General features: G+C 37.2%; 1 non-coding gene across 1 annotated transcript; it reads left to right on the plus strand.

Moving 5' to 3' along the window:
- The first annotated feature begins 9608 nt into the window (after window positions 1-9608).
- On the plus strand, window positions 9609-9710 carry LOC113831051. The gene has a single exon (XR_003488438.1). It is a non-coding gene; the product is annotated as a U6 spliceosomal RNA (small nuclear RNA).
- The last annotated feature ends 2238 nt before the right edge of the window (window positions 9711-11948 follow it).

Consider the following 11948-nt stretch of genomic DNA (forward strand, 5'->3'; position numbering starts at 1 on the left):
AATGGATTGGAAAAGACAATATGTTCTTGGACAACAGTAGTACTCAAATTGATTCACAAATTCAAGGATTTTACAATTGAATTTCTAGCTGGCTTCTTTGAAGAAAATGACCAGCTAAAATTTCTGTGGAAATGAAAGAGAGCATTTAAATGGCCAAAATAATCTTCACAGAAAGGAAAAAGACAGTTGGTGGACTTACTCCTAAAAAATTTAAAAAACTAACCATTAAATTTATATTTATAGTGTGGTGCTGGCATAAAGACAAGTAGAAACACATCAATCATAGGGGCGAGAATCCACAAACAAGCCTCCATGGCCTAACAAGCACCATCACACCTTAGAGAAGAAGTACAGCCCTTCTAGAAATTGTACTAAACCAACTGAATACAAACATTCAGAAGAATAGTGCTACTTACTTAACTCAATGTGGACTATACCTAAATTAAGAGTCAAAACTATGAAACTCTTACAATAATCAGCTACAAACCTCCATAATTTGATGTTAGGCTATTATTTCTTAAATACAATATCAAAATTATAAAGTATAAGATGGAGTAGTAAAAAGTTAAATGTTATCAAAATTAAAGTGCTATCAACCAAGGGCTGGAGCGATGGCTCAGAGGTTAAGAGCACTGACTGCCCTTCCAAGGGTCCTGAGTTCAATTCCCAGCACATGGTGGTTCACATGGTGAACCACATGGTGGTTCACAACCATCCGTAATGAGATCTGGTGCCCTCTGCTGGTGTGCAGATATACATGGAAGCAGAATGTTATATACATAATAAATAAATAAAATCTTTTAAAAAAAAGTGCTGTCAACCAAAACACAGCGCCAAGAGAGGGGAAAGGCAACAATCTCAGTAGCCTAAGAAAGATGGTGCTAGCTGCACGAAAAGCTAGAATTGGAGGCAATTCTAACAGCTAGCACACATAAATAGAGAAAAAAAGTAAAAAGTCAACACATGGAATGAAAGAAAATATTTGCTAATTATTTGCCTAGTATGGGAACCAGAGTACAGATATATTTTAAAAGTCTTGCCACTCAATAGAATTTTTAAAATGCAATTCTAAAAGAGAAAATAATCAGAACTGGCAATTATAGATGGGTGGACCAATGATGTTATGGAAAGGTCATACAGTCACAAAGAAAATGCAAACAAGCCCAGAATGAGATACTGACTTGTACACCTTAGGGTGGCTATCATCAAATTCCATGTGTAAGTGAGAAATACTGAAACTTAGAAAAACAAATTGTGCAATTAATTGATTAAAAGATCAAACTTTTGTTTTTTTCAACCATGTTATTTTAGTGTAATTAATCAACTTTATCTCAGCTGCTCCCATCTTGGTAGAATTTCAGAAATAATTACCATTAAACAATGGATGCTTTATATGAAGAAATGCTTCTTTTGCTCCCCATTTGTGCAGTGTAGTATATGAATCTGTACACATACAGTCTTTCAAAGAGTCAAATAAATTCCTAAGCTTGTAAAAAGATTACATATAGGTAACATATGTACAAGTAACTTCACTCCTTGAAATACATTCAAATAAATGAAATATGTATCTGTTCAAAAATGTATAAACTAATGTTAATTACAGTGTCACTTGTAGTAGCCCAAAATGGTAAAAACACAAATAAATATTCAATAATTAATAAATGAAAACATAAAATGTAGCACTTGAATACAATGAAATATCACTTAGCACCATAAAAACTGAAGTACTGGCTAGGCATGATAGCACACACCTTTAATCCCAGCACTCTGAAAGCAGAGGCTGGTAGGTCTCTTTGTTCAAGGCCAGCCTGGTCTACACAGCAAGTTCCAGGATACCTGGGTCTCTGTAAAGAGATCCTGTCTCAAAGCAAAAATGAAGTACAGATATATCTATTAGGCATGAAAACATTCTGCTAAGAAAAAAAAGACAGTAACAAAGGCCACAGATTGTCATATCCCAGATATGTGAAATGTCTGAAATATACAAATTTCTAGAGACAGAAAATTAGTTTGCAGTTGGGAAGAGCTATATTGGAAGAAGGGACAGAATGTGTAGTGACTACTACTGAGTTCTAAATTCACTGCAAGGTATCTATAAGTCAAGCTACTATGATAATTACATAGCTCGGGGTGTATGAAAAACAGAATCATACACTTTAAGTAGGCAAAATTTAGTGATATATGAATTATATCTGTGTAAGGTTCACAAAAAAAGAAAAGGTTTAACTAAATGATCCCTAAAATCTACAGGGCTTTAAATTTTCGACTTGGTTGTTAAAACTAAGCAATTGTATTCACATGACTACTCTTATTTTTTCGAGACAGGGTCTCTCTGTGGCTTTGGAGGCTGTCCTGGAACTAGTTCTTTTTTGTTTGTTTGTTTGTTGTTTTTTGGTTTTCGAGACAGGGTTTCTCTGTGTAGCTTTAGAGCCTATCCTGGCACTTGCTCTGGAGACCAGGAAGGTCTCGAACTCACAGAGATCCGCCTGACTCTGGCTCCACATGACTACTCTTTCTTGTCTATTTTGTTTGTGAAGATTCTACTAAATTCTTTTGAACTCAAAATAAAATGACCATTCAAAAACTCCATTACAGTTTCTATCCACTTGGCATCAATTTCTGAGATATTCTCAATACACAAGATGGAGCAGAAGAGGTTGTAAACAACAGATTTCAGTGTTCAACTCTCTCTCCAACCATCTGACAGATAGGAAATCAGAGCTATACTACGATTCATGACAGAGGGGAGTCTGGCTCCATGTATCAGAGCAGACTTGAGAGAGGAGACTTTCCAGCTTGAAGATGAAGAGGCATTTGGTTTGATGAAAGAACACACACAAAAAAAAAAAATAGGTGAAGAAAGTACAGGCAAGAAGGAAATTCCCTGCAAGGACCACACAACAGCCAGGATAACTTCAATTACCTTAAGTATTGGAACATCATAAATTATATTTCATTTTAAATATTTGATAATTCGTATTCTCCATCTCCAGCCTCCAATTTATATGAATCAGTGAGGCTTTCTTCTGTTCCTGCTCATACTGCTTTGCCTCAGAGTTGTTAAGGAAATCAGATTTTATGGTTCTGTGGGGTAATAAAGCAATACATATTTTTTTGAAATCAGAATTGATACAGAGCCTCAGGAGGCAGTCCAAAAGTCAAATGAGAAAACACTCTAAGCCTTTCATGACTTATACTTATATAATATCAAAAGAATCTCCAGAGGATTTTGCATTTCAAAAGTTTTAAATTACTATGTTTCACAATTTCGAATAGTTTTAGGTTTACAGAAGGTTTGAACAGAAAGTACATAGTGTTCCCACATGCTACCTCCACCCACCAAACCCAATTTCCTTTATTACTAACATCTTGCATTATGATGGTACGTGTGATAAACTAATATTGATGCATTATTATTAGCTAACACTCATAGTTTGCATTAGTGTTCACTTTTGTCTTATACAGTTCTGTGATCTCTGGAAATGCATAATGGCATAGCCATTATAGTGTTATGCAGAACAGTTTCACAGCACTAATTATTCCCTGTGCTCCACCCCTTCTCCACACCCCACACCTTCCTGAATCCTTGGTAGCCACAGATACTTTTACTGGCCCTGTATTTCACCTTTACCAAAATGTCATGTTGTTGGAATTATTCAAAATGTAGACTTTCACACTGATGCTGTCACTTACCAGTATGCATTTAATATTCCTTAGTTTTTTATTTTATATTTATTAATGTTATCATATGAATGTTTTGTATACATGTTTATATGTGTGTGTGTGTGTGTGTGTGTGTGTACCACATGCATATCCACTGGCAAAGGAGGTCAGAAGAGAGCTTCAGATACTCTAAAACTGGAGCTATGGATAGTTGTGAGCCATCATGTGGATGGAGGAAAACAGACCTAGGTCCTTTGCTGAAGTAACAAATGCCCTTAACCACTGAACCATATCTCCAGCCTCCTCCTTATGTCTTTAGTGGCATATTTCCATACCTTATTTCTTTCTGACACTGAACAATATTCTATCAAATAGATGTATCATTATTTATTTACTTGTGAAAAACATCTTAGTGCCTTCAAGTTTTAAGAACTATGAAGAAGTTTTCTATAAATACCCATGGGCAAGGGTTTGGATGTAAATTTGCAACTGACTGGGGCAAATGTGTAATACTGCTATATACTAGGGTAAAGTTGCTTACCTTCTCTTGGATAATTGTATATCTAATTAGTAACTAAAGAGCATGTATCAGTTATTTTATCATCAATGAGACCAAATATTCTCAGGGAGGAATTTTTTTAACTTATGGTTCCATCATCATTTGGCCTCATACTCTTGGTCAGATCATGACAGCAGGAGGATGTGACAGAAGAGTTTCTTCCCTTCAAAATAGAAAGAGGCGATCTAGTCCCAAGGGACATGCCCCTAATGACCTGAGCTACTTTCTTCAAATAGGCCCCATCTCCTAATAGTGTCACATTATTAATTATTCAGAGAATTAATACATCAGTTATATCAGCGCCCTCATGTCCAGAACTTCTATGGTAATGTCTATGTAAGCACACCCAAAGATATGCTTCATTCATCTAGGACTTTCTGAATCTAATCAACTTAACAATCAAAATTAACCATGAAACCATTACAAGTTAAATATGGTATTCACATCTATAATCCCATCATTTTGGTGGCAGACCCAAAAGAATTGGAGTTCCAGTCTGAACTACGTAACAAGATACTATTTCAAAAAAAAAAAAAATCATAGATTGGCCTCCACAGAGGATAAATCAGCATGTGACTCTCAATTGCTCATGCAACTTTCTTTTGGAATTCATAAGAATCCTAAGGATACATTTTAAATTGTTTCTTTTGTTTTCTTATCCTTTTATTCCCCACCCCTTTTTTGGTTTTTTGGTTTTGGGAGACGGGGTTTATCTGTATAGCTCTGGCTGTCCTGGAACTCACTCTGTAGACCAGGTTGGCCTCAAACTTACCGAGATCTGCCTGCCTCTGTCTCCCAAGTGCTAAGATTAAAGGCATACACCTCCACTGCCTGACTATTTTTTAATAGTATAATGTAATTACATCATTTCCTCCCTCCATCTCTCCTCCAAAGAATGCCCCTGGCTCTTTTACAAATTAGTGACCTTTTTTCCCTTAATTGTTGTTAAATACATTGGATATGGGTATACACACAAACACAGCCTGCTCAGTCTGTATATGTATGCATGCTTTTCAGAGTTGACCATTTGGTATTGGTTAACAAATTGGTGTCCTCTTCCCTGGGGAAGACTATTTCTCCCACTCTCAGCATTCCTTAGTGCCTGTAGTTATTTATGTAGGGTTGAGGCCCTCTGTTTTCCCCCATGTATTTTAGAATGTGAATTGTTGATCTGCTTGTTCAGCTCTTGTTTAGGTAGTCATGATGGTGAGACTTTATGGCTGTAGCATCTGACAGTCCCAGAAAACACTATTTCATAGCAGACTCCCTGATCTTCTGTCTCTTACAATCTGCCAAGCCCCCTTTCCAGCTTATTTATGGATCTTTATGTGCACAAACTGTTTTGTATCTGTATCTGTATCTGTATCTGTATCTGTATCTGTATCTGTATCTGTATCTGTATCTGTATCTGTATCTGTATCTGTATCTGTATCTACTGGAACTGGACTCTACAACTCTGTATTTTGATTGGTTGTGGGTTTCTATAATGGTCTTATCTGTTGCAAAGAGACATTTTATTGGTAATGGGTGAATACTACACTAATATGTGGGTATAAGACTAAATATTTAGAATGTTGTTGAGGATTATGCTGGTTTAGTAAAATGGTAGTTGTAGAATCTCCTCCCAGATCCATGACTTCACTAGCCCTGGGTATGTTGGCTAGATTTCCAGTACCAGTCATGATTTTCCTCTTGTTAGTCAATCTTAAGTCCAGTTAAAGAGCTATTAGTTACCACCAAGGTATGTATGCCACTACTGCACCCTTAAGGTTATTGTTCCATGCTGGCCATCTTTATGGTTCACAAACATCATAGTTGTGTAGGACTGTTGGTTGTTTTCCTCCTTTGAAAAGTTACATGTTGTCTTCTGGTACCATTAAAGTCAGTCCTCAGGGAGAAAGCATTTATGTCAGTTCCAGCTCAGTCAGGGGATATCTAGGCCTTATATATGAAGTGTGTGGTATCTTCAGCAATGGGGATTTGCCTTCCGCCTACCCCTGGGGGACAATTAAGGGCATTAGCAGTAGCCTGTAATGTTTTGGGAGTCTCTACGACAGCCCTGACCAACAGGTCAAAATGGGGCTTTCTCATGCCTGGTATTGGGGCTTTTTTTTTTTTATTTTGACAGTCTTTGGCTCTTGAAAGGAGCATTGTTAGCCTACATGGGAAATTTTCATTTAAATGATATATTTTTGTATTTATGTTTATACATAGACATGTATAATAGGATTTTTAAAGAAACATATTAGTCAACTAAAATCAGGAACAAGACAAGGCTGTCCACTCTCTCCATATCTCTTCAATATTGTCCTTGAAGTTCTAGCTGGAGCAATAAGACAACAAATGGAGATCAATGGGATACAATTTGGAAAGGAAGAAGTCAAGCTTTCACTGTTTTCAGACGATATGATAGTCTACATAAGTGATCCAAAAAACTCTACCAGGGAACTCCTTTAGCTGATAAACACCTTCAGCAAAGTGGCAGGATATAAGATTAACTCAAAAAATCAGTAGCCCTACTATATATGGATGATAAATGTGCTGAGAAAGAAATCAGAGGAACATCACACTTTACAATTGCCACAAACAACATAAAATGCCTTGGGGTAATGCTAACCCAAAAAGGGAAAAGACCTGTATCATGAGAATTTTGAGTCTTTAAACAAAGAAATTAAAGAAGATACTAGAAAATGGAAGGATCTCCCATGTTCTTGGATTGGTAGGATCAACATAGTAAAAATGGCGATGCAATCCCCATCAAAAGCCCAGCACAATTCTTCACAGATCTTGAAAGAATCCTCAACGTTATATGGAAAAACAAAAAACCCAGGATAGCCAAAACAACCATGTACAATAAAAGAACTTCCAGAGGCATCACCATCCCTGACTTCAAGCACCATTATAGAGCTATAGTCCTGAAAACAGCTTGGTATTGGCAAAAAATAGACAGGTAGATCAATGAAATAGGGTTGAAAACCCTGATATTAACATGTACACCTAAGAACACCTGATTTTTGTCAAAGAAGCTAAAGCTATACAATGGAATAAAGAAAGAATCTTCAACAAATGGTGCTGGCATAACTAGATGCTGGCATGTAGAAGACTGCAGATAGATCCATGTCTATTGCCATATACAAAACTTAAGTCCAAATGGATCAAAGACATAAATCCAGCCAAACTGAACTTATTAGAAGAGAAGGTAGGAAATACCCTTGAACGAATTGTTACAGGAGACCACTTCCTGAACATAACACCAGTAGTGAAGAGATCAACAATTAATAAATGGGACAAAGAACTCAAGAAGCTAGCCTCCAAACCACCAAATAAACCAATTAAAAAGTGGGGTACAGAACTAAATAGACAATTCTCAATAGAGGAATCTAAAATGAGTGAAAGACACATAAAAAAGTGTTCAACATCCTTAGCTATCAGGGAAATGCAAATCAAAACAACTCTGAGATACCATCTTACACCTGTCAGAATGGCTAAAATCAAAAACACCAATGAGTTTATGTTGGAGAGGATGTGGAGAAAGGGAAACACTCCTCCACTGCTGGTGGGAGTGCCAACTCATACAGCCACTTTAGAAATCTGTATGGCAATTTTTCAGGAAAATGGGAATCAGTCTACCATAAGATCCAGCAATTCCACTCTTAGGCATATACCCAAAAGAGGCACATTCATACAACAAGGACATCTATTCAGTGATGTTCATAGCAGCATTATTTGTAATAGACAGAACCTGGAAACAACCTCAATTGAAGAATGGATAGAGAAAATGTGGTACAATTACACAATGGAGAACTACTCAGCGGGGGAAAAAAATGGAATCTTGAAATTCGCAGGCAAATGGATGGAACTAGAAGAAACCATGCTGAGCAAGGTAATCCAGTCACAAAAAGACAAACATGGTATGTAATCACTCATATGTGGATTTTAGACATAGAGTAAAGGATTACCAGCCTACAATCCACACTGCCAGAGAAGCTAGTAAACAAGGAGGAACCTAAGAGAGACTTACATGGTCCCCTGGAGAAGGGGAAAGGGACAAGATCTCCTGAGCAAATTGGGAGCATGGGGGAGGGGAGACAGAACTAGGAGAATGAGCAGGGGAGAATAGGAGGGGTCAGGAAGACATGATAGGGCACGGAGGTTGAGAAGGGGAAAGAACAGAAGAGAGCAAGATAAGAGATAATATAATAGAGGGAGACATTATAGGTTTAAAGAAAAATCAGGCACTAGGGAAATGTCTGGAGAGCTACAAAGATGACACCAACTAACAATCTAAGCAACAGAGGAGAGGCTACCTTAAATGCCCTCTCCTGATAATGAGATTGATGACTAATTCATATGCCATCCAGCAGCTAGTGGAAATAGAAGCAGACACCCACAGCTAAACCTGGAACTGAACTGAAATCCAGCTGCAGAGAAGGAGGACTGATGAGCATAGGGGGCCATACTAGGCTGGTGAAACCCACGGAAACAGCTGCCCTGAACAAGGGAGGGCTTTTGGTCCCCAGACTGATATCTGGGAAACCAGAATGAGACTGATCCAGACCCCCGAAAGTGGGTGTCAGTGAGGAGACCTTGGAAATCTATGGGGCCCCTTGTAGTGGAGCCGTACTTATCCCTAGCATAGGAATGGACTTTGGGAGCCCATCCCACATGGAGGGACACTCCCTGAGCCTAGACACAAGGGGGTTGGCCTAGGCCCTATCCCAAAGTATATGACAGACTTTGAAGACCCCCTCTGCAAGGTCTCACCTTCCCTGGGGAGCAGAAAGGTTATGGGATAGGTAAGGTATTAGTTGGTGGGGGGCAGGTGAGCAGGGGAGGGAGACAGACCTGGGATTAACATGTAAAATAATCTTCTTTCTAATTAAAATAAAAATTTTTAAAAAGGAATTTCACAGCTGGGCGATGGTGGCGCATGCCTTTAATCCCAGCACTCGGGAAGCAGAGGAAGGTGGATCTCTGTGAGTTCGAGACCAGCAAGTTCTACAAGAGCTAGCTCCAGGTCAGCCTCCAAAGCCACAGAGAAACCCTGTCTCGAAAAACCAAAAAAAAAAAAAAAAAAAAAAAGGAATTTCACTCAGAAAAAAAAAAAAAACAAAGAAGTGAAAAGTAAGAGGGAGAGTATTTGATTTGAGCACAATTATGGAAGTAAAATTGTACAAGGAATGGAGGTTATTTTCATATAAATATACTACGTACATATTAAATTATGTAAATTCCAATTTCAGTTGAGACTGGTAGAAGAGTGATGGGACGAGAAAGGAGAATTTAGGGAATACAAAATGGAACATCCAATTTGCCCACAAAACAAAAGCATTGGATATTCTCTCACTAAGTCTTCCCAAATATTCTTGAAAATACTTCTCTCCAGGCTCTTTGGTAGCACATATACTAAAATTGGAACCATCCAAAAAGACTAACATGGTCCCTGCACAATGATGACATGAAAATTCATGATGTGTTCCATATATTTTGTGTTTTATTTTGTTATTTATTATTTTTAAATGAATGAGTGGATGGGTGAATAAACAAAAACCTTACCACTAGGGTAGAGGCTAGCAACTAAACTGTCATATATGCAGGGAGAGGGTAAGTCAGTTTTTTCCAATAGCGTCATGCTGGGTACATCAATCACTCCAGGATAGGCCTCACATTCAGGAGTAGCTGACCTACATATAAAGGACTCCACAAGTTTCTTTGTTTGTTTGTTTGTTTTTTGTTTCTGTTTTGTTTGTGTGTATGTGTGTGCTTTTATTTGGCCAAAGTATGGTGGAATTTGGGGAGAAAGGTATTGTTTTATTGTGTCTTCTTGGTTTGGGGGCATTTGTTGTTTTATTGGCTTTTTGGTTGTATTTTAAGAAAGAATTTAAAATTAGGTAGGTAGGGATAGGTGTAGGATCTAGATTCCAGCAGGACTTTGAGGAGGGAAAGAATGTGATCAAAATATATTTAAATTTAAAATTGTTTTGGTAATAAAAAAGAAAATACTCGTCTCTTTTCACACATTTACTGATGCACTCAGGTTATTCTCAATATTTACCACCTATTAACCAGATAGTCTACTCCCAAGTTCATCCCTTGTTACTCTGCCAGAGTAACCCTTTTGAAAAACATATTGTAACATGTAATTCTAGTGTTCAGAATCTTTTAATGGCTCCCATTGTCTCCAGTAAAACATCTTAACTTTTTCTGTGGTCTTCATTTTAATTAAATTTTTTTCATACAATATATTCTGATCATAGTTGTCCTGCCTTTTACTCCTCCCTGATCCCACTCACCTTCCTACACACCCAACTCCATGTTGTTTCTCTTTCACTTTTTAGAAATTAAACACCTGAACTTTTAAACCTTACTGGTCAAAGCCTCCAATGCTCCACTGATGCAATTCATCCTTCCTGCCATGAACTTTTTCATTTATATACACATGCTTTATGAAATTCTTAAATATCCAGTTTCTTTATTTATGCTAGAAAAGCTGTATATTCACAATTTTCAAGTCTGGAATCTACACCAAGGCTAGATAAGAAAATATACATGAATTTGCTAACATGGAGTATGGAAAACAATAAAGTGTTCAATTCATAATACTTGAATCTTGGTAACAAGTTATTGTCTAAGCTTTCATCTACAAACACAATGCAGATTAAATGTGTGTAAACAATAGCCTAATCTGAAAGGGCTGATCAGTGAATCAAGAGCGCTAAGGATACATTTGCCTCAAAACATCATGAAATAATATCTTTAAAAAGATTGTGAAACTCAAAGAAATTTCTCTAGTACATTCTGTTCAGAGACAAAGAAGAAAAATTGGAGAGCCCTTAACACTTTGGGTGCATAAATTCTACTCCCGAATTATTTCTCCTAGGAACTTTTACCTTTTTTAATTTTGTTCAGCTCAAGCATCCTGAATCTGAAAATCCCAAAACCAAGTGTTCTACAACTGCTTTTATTTCCCCTAAGAATTTGACTTTTTGAAGAACAGGAAAGATAATTTTAATCATAAATTTTGTATAACTTGGTTATATGTCAAGGAAAATTTTCGTAAAATTAGTAATTTAATTATTCAGAAGCTGAACACATTGGTGTATGCTTCATTGTCTGTTTGGTAACTTTAGCCTTGTACAGTATTTAGATTCCAAAACAAATTCCCATCAATTTAACAAATTCATATGAATGACTGGAATAATGGCTATAAGGTCCAGAAATAAATGAGATGCCTACTTGGAAAAACAGACAGGCATGACTCTGTATATTCTACCTTTGGTGACAAATGGTATCATTAATTAGAAGAAAGGTAGGTGGTAAAACTGTTTTGGAGGGGAAGATGAGTTCAACATGACTACAGGACACTTAGGTAGATCATTTTAGTGCATACATGGACAGTCTGGGGATGAGGAAGAATTCAAAAGTGAAGATAAAAATGATTAAGTTATGCTCTTAAAGGACACATTTATCTGGGCATGGTGCATGCACCCTTTAATCCCAGGATTTGGGAGGCAGAGTCAAGGGGATTTCTTTGATTTCAAGAACATTCTGTCTACATAGTGAGTTCCAGGACAGCCAAGACTATATAGAGAGACTTTATCTCAATAAATAAATTTTTTAAAAAGGGGTAACTTTATCACTCAGAAGAGCGGGTAGAATAGAGTGAAAGCAGTTTTCTAAGAGATACCCATAAAAGAGGAAGGCGGGATGATAGGAGCAGTAGAAA

Source organism: Cricetulus griseus, chromosome X (genome assembly GCF_003668045.3).
Source record: "Cricetulus griseus strain 17A/GY chromosome X, alternate assembly CriGri-PICRH-1.0, whole genome shotgun sequence".
Taxonomy (NCBI): Eukaryota; Metazoa; Chordata; class Mammalia; order Rodentia; family Cricetidae; genus Cricetulus; species Cricetulus griseus.